Here is a 15,293-nt window from a genome sequence, read left to right on the forward strand (position 1 = left end):
GTACATGTCCAACAAGTGGAAAAAGCAGGAAGAGGAAGCACACTAGGTTAGGGAACAAGTCAAGGCAAGCTGAGGAAAATTTTTCAAGGAAGGGAGTCAAGTTCATTCAAGGGTCCCTATGATAGGGATTCTGAGCCCAGAGTTAAGTGACAGTGAGTAGATACACCTCAGGATGTTCACTAACCTACTAATATGTAAATCAGATATTCGTCAATGAAAAACATTGAATATCTTAGGTATGGATTTTCTCCATAAGTTTTATGCTACCATAGACTATTAAACCAGAGTAGTAAGGTTTCAGTTGGAAAATGAGAGAGGGTATAAATGGGCAGGGCGTGGACCAATCCAATAAATCCATATTATTTCAAATATTAAGGCCAACAAGATGTTATCTAAAGGGTTAGATATACTCCTTCCAAGGCTGGTTTTGTGTAAGAAACTCTAAGCCTTAGTGCAATAGTCAACTTGGTGTTGTAAGTCCAAAATTGTATGTGTAATAATTGCATTATGTGAGTTAAAATGAATTCATGTTTGCATGTCATGTTGCTGTTTTTGTATAGCTTGGACATGATTATTTTTTTTGTGTTGCATGAGTGGCGAGGTGCATCATGTTAAGTGTGATTGATAAGGAAGTTCATCAATCTCAAATATGAAGCTTCAGATAATCTTGATTAATATGCACTATCCAGAGTAAGTGTGAAACAGAAATTCACAAAGAGTAAAGTCTCAAGTATGGTAACATATTTTCGGAAATCACCCTCTTTATTTTAAAATAACGGGTAGTGTCATTTGAAGACGGTTGTTCCTAGGGGGGGGGGATAATGTAACAACCCTAAAATGGATATGCTAAGTAATTTTAAATGTGTCTAGAATGTCTACGACCAGAGCGGGTTCACACAGATTGATGCGCGTAGACCCAAGCCTCTGAACCTCTGCCACAGCCAAGCCAACTAACTCGGTGAGATAGTTGAGATAGGAAAGGTTGGGTCCAGCCATGTAAGGTACCCTAATATGAACATCTACCCGGATGAGTCTTTACTGTACTTAAAAAGGGAAAATCTTGAGTTTGAATGGTCAAGGGGAAAAATGGTCTTTTTCCAGGCTAAGGGTAGTATCGTAATTATCGTAAATATTTAACTAATTATTTAATTAATATGCTGGAGGGACATTTTGGGTAGAAAGGGCCGAAATCGGTCTTTGAGCAAAATCTTGCTCTACAAAGGTTCAAACCTAGGTAGGAGCAATGATTTAACTTGATTATTTAAATTGGTGATTTAATTAAAGTAATTAATATTTGAATTCTGTTTTAATAAAAAGGAAAATCAGATTATTATTAAAATTAATTAATTAATGGAGCGGTTTGGGTCGGGTCGACCCGGAAGGACCAATTTTCGCAATAGGGACGTCATTGGTTCAAACTTAAACGGAATCAACATTTGAGTGGATTAAATTGAGGTTTATAATCTGATTTTTTGTAAGGTCATTATGGTAATTTAACATGTAATTCAAAAAAAATAGATTTTAACATTTGAACAAACGTTGTTTTGACTAAGTCTCAACGAGAATCCTAATCCTAAGGAACCTCTCTCTTTTTCACGTTTCATCCACTCTCACGATCTGCCTCTCTCTCTCTCTTTCTTTCACGTCCTCTCGGCCTAACCAAAACACAAGAACAGAAAAGCTACAAAAGTTCTTCACACTTGAAGAACTTACACGAAAAATATAAACAAACAAGCTAACCAAAAACGTAAAGAAAAGTTCCATAAGGTTTGTATTGGAGTTTCGGGATTTGGACGTGAGTTTGGAGAAGGTTTTTGGGCAGCAAGTCGTGGGTTGAAAAACACTGAAATCAAGTATGGGTTGTCTTCCTGGACTCCTTTCTCCAAGAGAATTTTCTTTCCCATGAATTCAACGAATCTTGAAACTAGGGTTCTTGTCCCTAGTATCCCTTTGATCTAAATGTGAAATAGGTTAGAGATCATGTTGTTGGTATGTTTGCTGGTATTTTAAGTATGAAGTGTGATTTTCGTGATGATGTGTTCATGATTATGTGTTTGGAATTGTAAGCATGTTAAGTTATGTCAACCGGAAGTATGTGAAAAATGATATGTTTTTATGGTTGAATCTTATGTGTGAATGTTTGTGTAAATCATGAGGTGTAAAAGTCGTGTAATGTTGCTGGCTGTAATGTTAATTCTTGGATAAATATAATCATAAAAGGATTACACTTAAATATGCACCAAATGATCCACAAAATATCTAAAGAATTAACGTATGGATGATGATAAAAAGAAGCTGAAAATAGTGAACAAATTTCAAGCATTTGGTAAGTTGGGTTCGGCCAAACAAAGTGGTACAAAATGCAATGAAAAGTGAATGTAAAATAAGTGAAATCACTAAGGATTTAAACCAATACATCATTACATGAAAGCTACAAAACAAATCAACAAAAGATTAAGACAAAAATGGATTGGAAGACACTAAATTTCCAGCCTGCTGGAAATTATGGTCTCGACCAACTTTTAAAAAAAGAGCTTCATTTAAAAAAAAATTTAAAATATGAGGTCATTGGGTATTGAACCCATGACCTCACTAAATGAAAATTTAATAAAAATTTCGTAAGAAAAATGCAAGGAAAAATAGATGTGGTGAGTGCGATTGAAACCACAACCTCTTGAAGGGATGAGCGAGTTAGGAGTAAAATAAAGGAGAAAATAAAATGTGGAGAGTGGGGATTGAACCTACAACATCTTGAATGGATGAGAGAATTAGGAGACAAATAAAGGAGAAAATAAAATGTTGAGAGTGGGGATTGAACCCACGGCCTACTGAATGGATGAGAGAGTTAGGAGAAAAATAAAGGAGAAAATAAATGTGGAGAGTGGGGATTGAACCAACAACATCTTGGATAGGCGAGAAAGTTAAGAGATAGATTCAAAGAAAAATAATGAGCTTGTGGGGGAACGAACCCACAACCTCCTTGCCTTAAAACGTAAAAAGAGAGGAGAACAAGAAAAAAATATTATGGGGTTGATGGGAATTGAACTAGGGTCTCCCAAATCTGAAAAATGAAATTATCAAGTTTAAAATAAGATTAAGTGTTGTTCAAGGAATTCAAAATCGCGTTCCCTTGCCCAATTCCGTATTGATACATAAGTCATTCGTAGATAAATATTTAATGAATGCTGCCTCTAAAGATCAAAATCAATATCTTTGCATATCTACAAGATGCATAAGTCTTGTACCACATAATCTTGGGTAAACATGAATCACTTAGAAAAACTATGAATGAAGCCTCATGGCTTGTATGTGTCGACTCATAAGTCTAGCATACGTTTAAAAGTAGGTGAGCCTAATATGTACGTGATAAAATGATGCAACCCTAGAAGGTATAAGTAAGGGTGTGAAACACACTAAATGGCCAAGTGCATTGGCATATGATGAAATAAACATTCACGTGAAAGGGTGAGTAATTATGAAAACCAAATGTGTTAAAGTTAATGAATGAGGTGACAATATTATAAGAGGCTAATGTGAAAGATGAGAGCAATCTAAAATGAGCCTACGTAAATGTTACCAAAACGTACTCACCTATGAGAGTGTAAAGCTGATGAAGAGACGAGTCTCTATGAACACTCTAATGAAAGTATTGAAGTTAATGCATACTTAATACTAATGATGAGATGAGAAATCATCTAATGAGCTATGATATCCTCATGCTAGAAGCCAACTTCCATGATGTATGAGTTAAATGTAATGAAACTTTATATAGAGCATCGATAGACTAGCTATGAGCGGTGATGCCTTCCTTCGGTAAGGGCGGAGGTTCACGTAACTCTCGTGAGACGAGACTATCAGGTATGCTGGGTATGGGTCCCCCCTTATATCTCTTAGTCTTTGAATTTGTACTTTCAATATCGGGATGTAGCAGGGTTCGATTTCCTAAATACGCTAGCATGTTTTGGTTCACTTTGGCCGGTGATTCCACCTATTTTCGGTGTGGGGTTTTCACACTGGATTTCATGATGCTCACATGATCTATGTCGGTTAAGGTTAACGTTCCCAAAGAAAGAATGAGGCCAGCCTCAACGAATGCACATAATTAAATTAACGATACCAAAGGTGTTGGGATAGGACAATCAAGAGGTGAGCTAGACTCAAGTAATGGCACTAGGTTTCTTGGTCATTGCACAACAAACCCGATGAGAGTCTTAAACTACATCCTAGGTATGACTAGTAATTGCAATAGTATATTATGAATGAAAATAAAATACGTAAATGAATGAATCAAGCTCTGTGTTTGCTAAAGAAGACTCCCTAGTTGAGGTCCCATATGTTGAGCCCTCATTTTGGGAAATCCTAATATCAAGCCCATGATTCCAAGGTCTCATGGAATATGAAAGAATGATATGAACTATGTGATATGATATGTGCAATATGTTATGTGTTGTTTGCAAAATGATAAGTGTAATGATGCATCTTACTCTCATAGCATGACTTTCCTAATCCGATTTTGGAAAGTCTACTAACTTGACTTTTCATAATTCATATCGTTAGGAGAGAGATTTTCTTAATCATGCATGTCCTTGGTGTGTGATTGCATATATACATACTTAGTACAAGTGTGTGCTAATCCCATACAACTCTATACTTTTAGGTGCAGGCACAGGCGGATGATGTACCGTGGTTTCACGGTACTTTCAATGCCTTTTCCTTAAGTTTAGTGTGTGTCTAAAGCCTTTTTGTATTGATTTTTGATTTAGTTTTTTGTTTATTCTCAGAAAATCTTTCAGAAGGAGAATGTGGAGATTTTGAGCTAAAATTGTAGAAGTGACCACCTACGAACTCCACGAGGGTCCTTCGTGCCTGTGACGGTCCAGAGGGGTCAACTGTCGTGAGAATATAATGGTTGTTGAAGGAAGTTGGGGAATTCTGACCAAGTGTGGGACTAAGGAAGCTCACGATTGACCGTCATAGCCACGACGGCCCGTCCTGCACATTCGTCAAGGCTTACAGAGAATAGTCTCAGTATCCAACTTCAGAAGATTTTAAGTGTTGTGGAAAAAAGCCCCTCGACAGACCGTCGTGCTTGAAATAATCCATCACATTTGTCCGTCGATGGTAACAGTGAGTTGATGAAGAAATAAGCAGAGATTTGTGCTAAGTATGGAACAACGGAAGCCATGACGGTCCGTCGTAGTCACGATGGTCCATCACGAAGGACGTCGACACTGATGCGTTTTTTGTAGATTTTTCCTTAAATAGATTTCTCTCTTTTATTAGGTTTTGTTTTATTATAAATAGTTCAAAAAACCTCATCTTTGGAGTTAGACCTTTGGATATTTTTCAGTTTTATCGTCTAAGTATTGAACTCTTGATTATGGGGATTTGACATTACTTTTCCAGAATCAATTGTTGGTGTTTTGGTGATTTATTCAAATAAATTTCAGGATTTTTCCGTTCTCATCAAAGTAAGTGCATGAATTCTTATATTATCAATATGAATTGTGTGATTATTAGCATGGGTAACTAAACTCCATAACTAGAGTTGTGGAAACCATGGGTAAATAACAAGGTAAAACCTAGCTAAAATAACAATTCTAGAATAGTGTCTTGCATGTATTGTTAATTATTTCACTTAGAAGTCTTTTTAACGGTGGCCAACATTAAAACTCGCCTTATTTCTACTTGCCGGACCAAGGAGGTAGATAATAGGAAAAGAATTATCAACATAGATTTAGTGTATACTATCTAATAGGCTAGTGTCGGTTGGTACGAGGTAACAACTTAGTCAAATATCGAATATGATGCTTAATATGAGGTAAAGATAAGGTTTAGTAAAGCAACATACGTAGTCGGACCAAGGTGTGGAGTGAAATTCTCTAGATGCCGGACCAAGGATTTTGGCGCCACTGCCGGGGAAAGTGGCTTTTAGATTAACTTTAAGCTTATTACCGGAGTTCAGTCAACACTTTCCTAATTTTGCTTTTTCCTTTTGTTTTTGTCTCCTGCAGGTCTAACTTCTTACATGCCAAACACACGGAGTAGAGTAATATCCGTTGTTGAACCTAACCCCAAACTAAAACATACTTTAAGAAAAATAAATCATAATTTGGGCATCCAAGGTGATGAGGTCGACCCGCAAATTCCACCATTGGTCGATGCACGTGACCCTATATTACCTGATATTCGTGGGGAAGGTGAAATATGGAGACAACCTCACGCTCCACACCCTCAATAGTACAATAGGTGCTATGAAAATATCACAGACTCTGATAGGCCACTCGTCTTGCCCCCTCTACCACACGGCCACATTTTTGTGGTAACTAGTAGTCTGATGCAAATGCTCACTACCTGAGGTTTGTTTTCAAGGCTACCTTCTGAGTATCCACATGCCCACATCGCTAAGGTAAGGGCGGTGTGCAAAAGTTGTGTAGGGAGGCCCGATTTGAATATGGATGTAATCAGGCTAAGAGTTTTTCTTCTCTCACTGATGGGAGAGGCTGCTATGTGGTTTACTGAGCTCCCCTATAACTCAATCTTCACTTAGAATCAACTGAGGGATGCTTTTTTAGCACGCTACTACCCGGTGTCTAAGAAACTAAACCACAAAGATAGAGTGAACAACTTTGTGGCATTACTGGGAGAGTCAGTTATCAGTTCTTGGGATAGGCTCATTTCATTCTTGCGAAGTGTCCCAAATCACAGCACAGATGATGTCTCTGAAAGAGTATTTCTATCGGGGATATGATGATAATAACAAAATGGTGTTTGATACAATAGCGGGTAGTTCTTATGGGGAGTGTCCTTATACATAGATTGCTGAAAAGTTAGAGAAAATCTCCCGAAATAATAAAGCCTGGATTACTAGGAAGTCAGCTACTAGGAGAAACACCTTCGAAGTCCAATCTGCAAACAACTCAGTCGCAGATGATCTTCATAAGAAGATGGATCAAATGAGAACTGATCTTGGGTTGGTGTTGATACATGTTGCTAGGGGTGCGGAAAAGGTAAATGCGCTGAACTACTTTTCTAAACCACCACTGCCAAACGATGAATATTACTATGAGAAGGACTCCTATGCAGTGAATGATCAGATGGGGGTTTTCCGAACGAACGCCCAAGGCTCCAACCAGAAGAATCAGTGCCATGGTCAAGGAAACCAAGGTCGGAACTATGGTAATTATAACCGCGAAGGTCATTATGTCCGGGATGGGAACTACAACCGCAACAACAACTTCAACCGGGGTAAGTATGGTAACAAAAATGATAGGAGTGGGCCCTATGTTCCACCTCAAAATCATGAAGCTGCTCCAAAGGATGGTGGAAGTAGTATGGCGCGAGTTTAGGATATGATGTAGAAAATGATGATGAGGTTCGATGCTAGTGATGAGCACACTAAAGAGTTAAGGAATGACTTAGCAGGTATAGGGCAGAAAGTTGACACACATGTAATCTCGATTAAGCATCTTGAGTTGCAAATGGCTCAATTGTATGCAATTGTGAACACACGGCAACCGGGCACTCTTCCTAGCAACACTATCAAAAATCCAAAAAATAATGGGCATTGTATGGTAATCACTACTCGGGGTGGTAAGTAAACCATTGATCCACCTATGTCGTCTTGTGTAGAAAAGGTGATAAGAGATGATGATACAGTGGTGGAGGTTAGTGGCGAGTTAGAAGATAAAAGGGTATAAGATGTTGAGGTTCCCCAAAAGGTGACCCCCATGCCTAGACCACCACCTCCTTTCCCACAAAGGTTAGTAAAAAAGACTGAGGATGGTAAATATCAGTGTTTTATAACGATATTGAAACATCTTTCTATCAATGTCCCTTTGGTATAAGCTCTTGAACAAATGCTCGGTTATGCCAAGGTCATGAAAGATTAGGTTACAAAGAAAATATCAGTAACTTTTGAGGATGATGATAAAATGCAGCACTATAGTGCCATTGCTACAAGATCTCTAGTGCAAAAGAAAGAAGATCCGGGTGCTTTCACGATTCCTTGTACAATCGGGTTATTACATTTTACAAAAGCATGATGTGATCTTGGGGTAAGTATAAATCTCATGCCTCTCTCGATTTACAGGTAGTTGGGTTTGGGTTACCCAAAGACCACTGGGATGCGGCTACTGATGGCCAATCGAACGGTGAAAAGGCCTATTGGTATACTCCACGATGTGCTAGTAAAAGCGGAGTCGTTCATATTTCCAGCCTATTTTGTGATTCTTGATTGTGAATTCGATTTTGAGGTGCCTATTATTCTTCGGAGGCCATTCCTTGCTACGGGTAGAGCCTTGGTTCATATTGAAAAGAGGCAGATGAAATTCTGGTTGAACAATGAAGAAGTGACCTTCAACATTTGTAGGTCCATGAGGAAGAGTGGTGAGATCCAATCGGTATGTGCTATATCCTACAAAGTTGAATAGTCATATGAGGTACAGATTGAAGAGCATCTGGGTGTAGAAGCATTGGCGGTAGTGATCATGAATTTTGATTGTGATGGCATTGAAGAATATGGGTCATTGGTCGCAGCACTTGATCGAGATAATTTTCATTTTAAACCAATGTAATTTGAGTTAGATATGCAACATCGCGAATCTCCACCCGCGAAACTCTATATAGAGGAGCCTCTAAAATTGTAACTAAAACCTCTACTACCTCATCTGAGGTATGTATTCTTGGGAAAAGATGACACTTTGCCAGTTATTATTGCATCATATTTGAATGTGCATCAAGTTGAGGGTTTGGTGAAAGTGTTAAAAAGGTTCAAAAGAGTTATTGGGTGGAATATTGCGGATATTATTGGGATCCCTCCCGGCATTTGTTCTAATAAGATCCAACTCATGCCCGATCATAAGCCAAGTATTGAGCATCAGAGACGTCGAAATCCACCTATGCAAGAGGTAATGAAGAAGGAAATTATTAAGTGGTTGGATGCCGGAGTGATATATCCAATCGCTAATAGTAGTTGGGTATGACATGTTCAGTGTGTACCTAAGAAAGGGGGAATGATTGTGGTCCCCAATGAGAAAATGAGCTTGTTCCAATAAGATCGATAAGTTGTTGGAGGCTGTGTATGGATTACAAAAAATTAAATGCATGGACCGACAAAGATTATTTCCTATGACCTTCATAGATCAGATGTTTGATAGACTTGCCGGAAGGGGTGGTACTATTTTCTTCATGATTATTCGGGGTATAATCAGATTTCTATTGCACCGAAAGATCAAGAGAAAACCACTTTTACTTTTCCATATGGGACCTTTGCGTTCAAGAGAATGTCGTTTGGGTTGTGCAATGCACCTGTCACATTTTAGAGATGTATGATGTCGATATTCTCCGATATGGTTGAGGACACTATTGAGGTGTTTATGGATGATTTTTCTGTGGTTGGTGACTCCTTTGAGAGGTGTTCGAGTCATTTGTGTGAGGTTCTTAAGAGGTGTGAAGACTGCAATATAGTACTAAATTGGGGAAAATGTCACTTCATAATGAAAGAGGGTATTGTATTGGGTCATCGTATTTCAGAGAAGGGTATAGAGGTTGATCGAGATAAATTCGGGGTAATAGAGAGACTTCCCCCACCTATCTCTGTCAAAGGTGTGAGAAGCTTTCTTGGGCATGCAGATTTTACCAGAGGTTCATCAAGGATTTCTCAAAATTGTGCATCCTTTGTGCAAGTTGCTTGACAAAGAGTGTAAATTTTATTTTGATGAATCTTGTCTTAAGGCATTTGGTGAGTTGAAAGAAAAGTTAGTGTTTGCACCAATCATTGTTTTGATGGATTGGAGCAAGCCATTTGAGGTAATGTGTGATGCTAGTGGGGTTGCTCTTGGTGTGGTATTGGGGCAAAGAAGGGACGAAATCCTTCACCCCATTTACTATGCTAGTAAAGCCCTAAATGAAGCCCAAAAGAACTACACTGTGACTAAGCAAGAGCTCCTTGCGGTAGTCTTTGATTTTGAGAAATTTTGCTCCTATTTGCTTGGCACTAGGGTTATAGTGCATACTGATCATTCTTCTTTGAGATATTTGATGGCAAAGAAGGATGCGAAACCGAGGTTGATTCGTTGGGTATTACTATTGTAAGAATAGGACTTTGAGGTGATTGATAGAAAAGGGACCAAAAATCAAATTGTTGGTCACTTGTCCCGTTTAGAAGATGAAGCAATGAGAGAGTTGGGGGATTAGACTGAAACTGATGATACTTTGCCCAATAAGCATGTATTGGCCGCCTATCAAGACTTGATTCCATGGTTCGCAGATTTTGCGAATAATCTGGATAGCGATATCATCCCACCGGACTGGTCCTTTCATCAAAGGAAAACGTTCAAGTATGATGTTAAAAAAGTTCTTTTGGGATGAGCCATACTTGTATAGGAGTTGTGCCGATGGGCTTATTCGGCGTTGTGTGCTAGAAGTTGAGATGTTGAGTGTTTTGGAGGCATGCCATTCTTCACCCGTAGGTAGACATCATAGTGGTATCTAGAAAACTCACAAGATCTTGCAATGTGGCTACTATTGGCTAACTATCCACCAAGATGCTCATGAGTTTGCTAAGGCATGTGATAGATGCCAAAGAGATGGTCGCATATCGAGAAAGCAAGAGCACCAAATACCATTCTTGTTATTGAGCTATTTGGTGTGTGGGGTATTGACTTTATGGGCCCTTTTGTGAGTTCTCATGGGATGAAGTACATTCTAGTAGCGGTCAATTATGTGTCTAAATGGGTGAAAGTTATCGCACTCGCAAATAATGAAGGGAAGAGTGTCACTATGTTCTCAAAAAAGAATATTTTTCCCGATTTGGCACCCCAAGGGCTATTATTAGTGATGGGGGATCCCACTTTTGCAACAAATTCTTTAAGGTATTATTGGAGAAATATGGGGTTCGCCATAATGTGGCCACTCCCTACCATCCTCAAACTACTGGGCATGTTGAGGTGTCAAATACGGAGATTAAGCAGATTTGTCAAAATGGTGAATTCTAGTAGAATGGATTGGTCAAGGAGGCTTGATGATGCTCTTTGGGCCTATCGGACAGCATACATGACTCCCATAGGTATGTCCCCATACTAACTTGTATATGGGAAGGCTTGTCGCTTACCGGTTGAATTAGAGTATAAAGCGTTGTGGGCATGAAAAAGTTGAAAATGGACTGGAATGAAGCTGCTGAACAGAGGTTAAATGGGTTGAATGAGCTTGATGAATTTCTCCTAAAAGCTTATGAAAGTTCAGCCCTCTAAAAAAAGATGAAGAACTACCATGACCAAAAGATTGAGAAACGTGATTTTATGGTTGGGGATTTGGTGCTTTTATTCAATTCTAGGTTCCGTTTGTTTTCGGGTAAACTCAAGTCCAAATGGACTGGTCCTTACTTGATCACCCAACTATTCCCTCACGGAGTGGTTTAGTTAGAGAAAAAGGAGGGTGTGTGGTTTAAGGTGAACGGACAGCGAATCAAAATCTATTTAGGGCACGCTGAAACAACGAATGAAGTGATCGAGGCATACCATCGTGATGAAGTCTGAGTAATCAAGTTTCCTACGTCGTGCCGCGATGTTAAATCAAGCGCTGGTTGGGAGGCAACCCAATATGTATCCTCTAGCCAACTATAGGTTTTTCGTGATTTCCTAGTTATAGTTGCATGGTTCTTCGCTTTTATTTCCTTAAATGTCCCATCTAAATATTGGTTTTCTTTTTGCTATAAGTGTTGGCTAGACCATAGTTTAGGGTTTGTGTCTAAAAAAAGAAAATAGCTTAATGGGTGTTAAATTTGCAGGTATCACATCACCAAAGAATCTTCAGAAAATTGATCTGCAGCACCCTTTGAGGGACCCATCGACGGACCGTCGCAAGCGTCCGTCGTGCCCAATTATGTTTTTCAAATTTTTCTAAGTTAGGGCACGCATGACGGACCCCCACAATGGACCGTCGTGAATGCGACGGACCATCGATGGGGACTCATAACGTCAAAGACCCGTAGACCCGACCCAACCCGACCAACGAATATTAAAATTTTTAAAACGTTTTAACTTCCCACCACTTCATTTAAACCGTTTCTTTCCCTCATTTCCTCCATTTTCTCCCTCTTCATCTCCCCAATCACTCTTTTGTTCTCTGATCTTCTGATGTCCTTCCTTTACCCACATTCCCCAAAACTCTTCTTCTCCCAACTCCCAAAGTATTTTTCCGTTCTTTGCCTCTCGGAGTCTTGGTTTAGTGCGCTACTCATCGCTTTGTTGTTTTTCCATGCTAAATTACATATTTTTGAATGTGTGGGTGTTTGATATTTGATCCCTAATGCATGCTAAGACATCACCCCGACAATCCTAAGTGCCTTTAGACCATTATTATTGTAAAAAGAATGGGGTTGTTGTGTTAACTAAATCAAATAGGGGGTGTCTGTTTCTGATATTGTTTCTGACCTAGGTTGATAGTTCTCCAAATTGCATGATGAAACTCGAGAAATTATGGCCATAGGAATGATAGAATAATGGGTAAATTAGTTAGGAATTTTGGGTTGATAAGTTAAGTTTATATTAACAAATTAAGGGGACGACTTAGGTTTCTCAACTCTGTCACTGTAAGACAGAACGAGACCCCGACGACGAACCGTCGTGCCCACGACGGACCGTCGTGGGGTATATCACACCAAGCCCCAGTCTTTTATTTTTCCCCCATTTTAATGGGTACTTATGACGGACCGTCATACCCACGACGGTCCATTTTGCACAACCGTCACGGTTGTCAGAGACTCTTATTTTGAGGGTCTCAAAATTGTTTCTTAGTATTCCTCTACGAACCTCTACGACGGACTGTCATGCCTACGACGGTCCATGCTGCACAACCGTCACGATTGTCAGAGACTTTTTTCTTAGAGTCTCAATATTTTTATCAAGTGTCCCTTGACGGACCTCTGCAACGGACCGTCATGCCTACGACGGTCCGTCCTGCACAAACGTCACAGTTGTCAGAGACTTTCTTTTTGAGAATCTCAAGATTTTTATCAAGTGTCCCTCGACTGACCTTTATGACGGACTGTCATGCCTACGACGGTCCATCCTGCACAACTGTCGGTTGTCAGAGACTTTCTTCCAGAAAGTCTCAAAAAAATTTCCTGAGTGTTTCATGACAGACCCCCATGACGGTCAATTACGCTTACAACGGACCGTCAATGGGTCCATCATGAAGTACTGCAACTGTAGCACTGCTAGTTCAGTTTTGGTTTTTGTTGTTGTTTTCTTCTATGCGTGTCTTGTTTGGTTCTAATGGTCCCAATTGTTGTTATATGTAGGTATTAACACTCATGGCACAAAATCAAGATCGAGTATACTCACATGGGCATTCCAAGTCCGTCGCCCCATGGACCCGATTGGTCATTGGCTTTGACGATGAGCGTGACCTCGAATACGTGCCCCCAGGCACTGTCACTCCTGAACGGGCTGCACGCACTACCAGAGCCACTTCCACGAAGGTGGCGCCCGACATAGTCACTGCCTCCTAGTCTGAAGAGGGGCGCATACTGAACGGTACACCTTCTAGGTGTGCTACACACTCCAGGTATACTTCCGGCTCTGAGGAAGTATCGGGTTCAGAAGAAGTCTCCGGTCTGAGGAGGCTTCTGCTCCATCCACTTCATCTTATTCCGCCCCGCTAGATCACATAGAGTCCACGGCAAGCGGGTAGACATCTCCTTGCCATCCATCCGCCGGTATCTATATGGCGACAATGTTGATGCCACCAGGACTCCTCTCACCACCGAGTTCAACTATCGGTGGAAACTAGTCAAAGATGGACAGTTCCTGCGTGAGCCAGAGTTGAGATAGACCACCAAGAGGTGGATTGCCCGGTACTTATCTGTTGTTGGAGAGGCTGCTTATTGGGTACTTGAGCTGAAGGGAGACATCGAGAAGGCTAACCTGACCTTCACGGCCAAGTTTTTGTGGTTGACACTCCGCCACTGCCTTTCCCCCACTGCTGTAGACAATATTGTCACTTGGGATCGTGCAGTTCTGATAGCGGTGATGATAGTAGGGTTCGAGGTGGAGTTCGCTTGGCATCTTAAGGCGGTCATCCACTAGAGGGCGTTCAAGGTCACTACAACTTACCCATTTCTGTGCATGGTGTTTTCTTTGTGCAGGTCCGCAGGTGTGCCTATTTGGCACATCGATCAGATCAAGACCCCGTCGGGCACTGTTGATACAGGCCTTATCAGGGATGAGGCCAATAAGTTGGCTCCACAAAGAGGGCCTCACCCGGAGGTACCTCCACTTGGTGAGAACTTGGCGGACACTGCAGAGAAAGCCCAAGTGATGACCCAGGCTACATCTGAGCTTACTGACACCACCCCGGTCGAGTCTATCCCAAGTGGTAGCATCGCTCCGAGCTCATCTCGCTTGACTCCCTCCGCCACTCTGGTCCCACTTTCTAGGGTCCAGAAACTTGAGGCCCAAATGTCCACTCTTCTGCATTACATCCAGCCTTGGATGCAGAGGTCTATTGCTAAGGCGGAGGAGCGCATGGAGAGGAAGATGTCCCAGCACACAGAGAGGAAGGTCATGGAGGTTCAGCCGCCCCTGGACGCTTTTGAGTTGCGTGTGCTAGCCCGGCCAGCCTCTCTGGTTGATGTGTCGACCATTCAGGCTGCTGTAGAGTGTCTGAGAGCAGACCTAGACACGATTCTAGAGGATAGGGTGCCCGCGTTTGAGGCCCCTTCTGCATAGCCCGCCGAGGATACTATTTTGCAGCCTTATTCTCCACTACTGCAGTGCCACCACTTCCACCACGAGACCATGCCAAGAGGCGTACAGGTCAGAATGAGGATGAGACTAGGGCACTGAAAAGGGAGCATTGGGAGTTGGAGGCTGCGAGGAGAGCCTCGATTGTTGATGAGGAGGCCCGTTAGTTGAGGGCTATTGAGTTGGCTGTTGGGGCGTCTAGCTCCAGATTTGTTGAGGCAGAGAAGAGCACTACTGATGGTGATGTGATTGTTTAGAGAGGCACTACAGAGGGTGTTGTTGATGCTGAGGACTCTACTGAGGGTGTCCAAACTACAGAGGGAGTGGGTTTCGGGACACCGGACCCACCAGCTTGTTGATCGACGGCGCTTTACACCTCAGGTTTGCTTCACCTACCACTCTATTATTTTTGTTTCTTTTAATTATTAAGGATAATTGCATATCTTTTTGTTGGGGGTGGGGTAATTGGAAAGTGAGTGCTAGGGAAAAGTTTGAGTATCCCAACTAAAGATCCTCTTTTGGGGTTTTCTTGCCTGTGTTCTTTTT

This window comes from Solanum pennellii, chromosome 5 (genome assembly GCF_001406875.1).
Source record: "Solanum pennellii chromosome 5, SPENNV200".
Lineage (NCBI taxonomy): Eukaryota > Viridiplantae > Streptophyta > Magnoliopsida > Solanales > Solanaceae > Solanum > Solanum pennellii.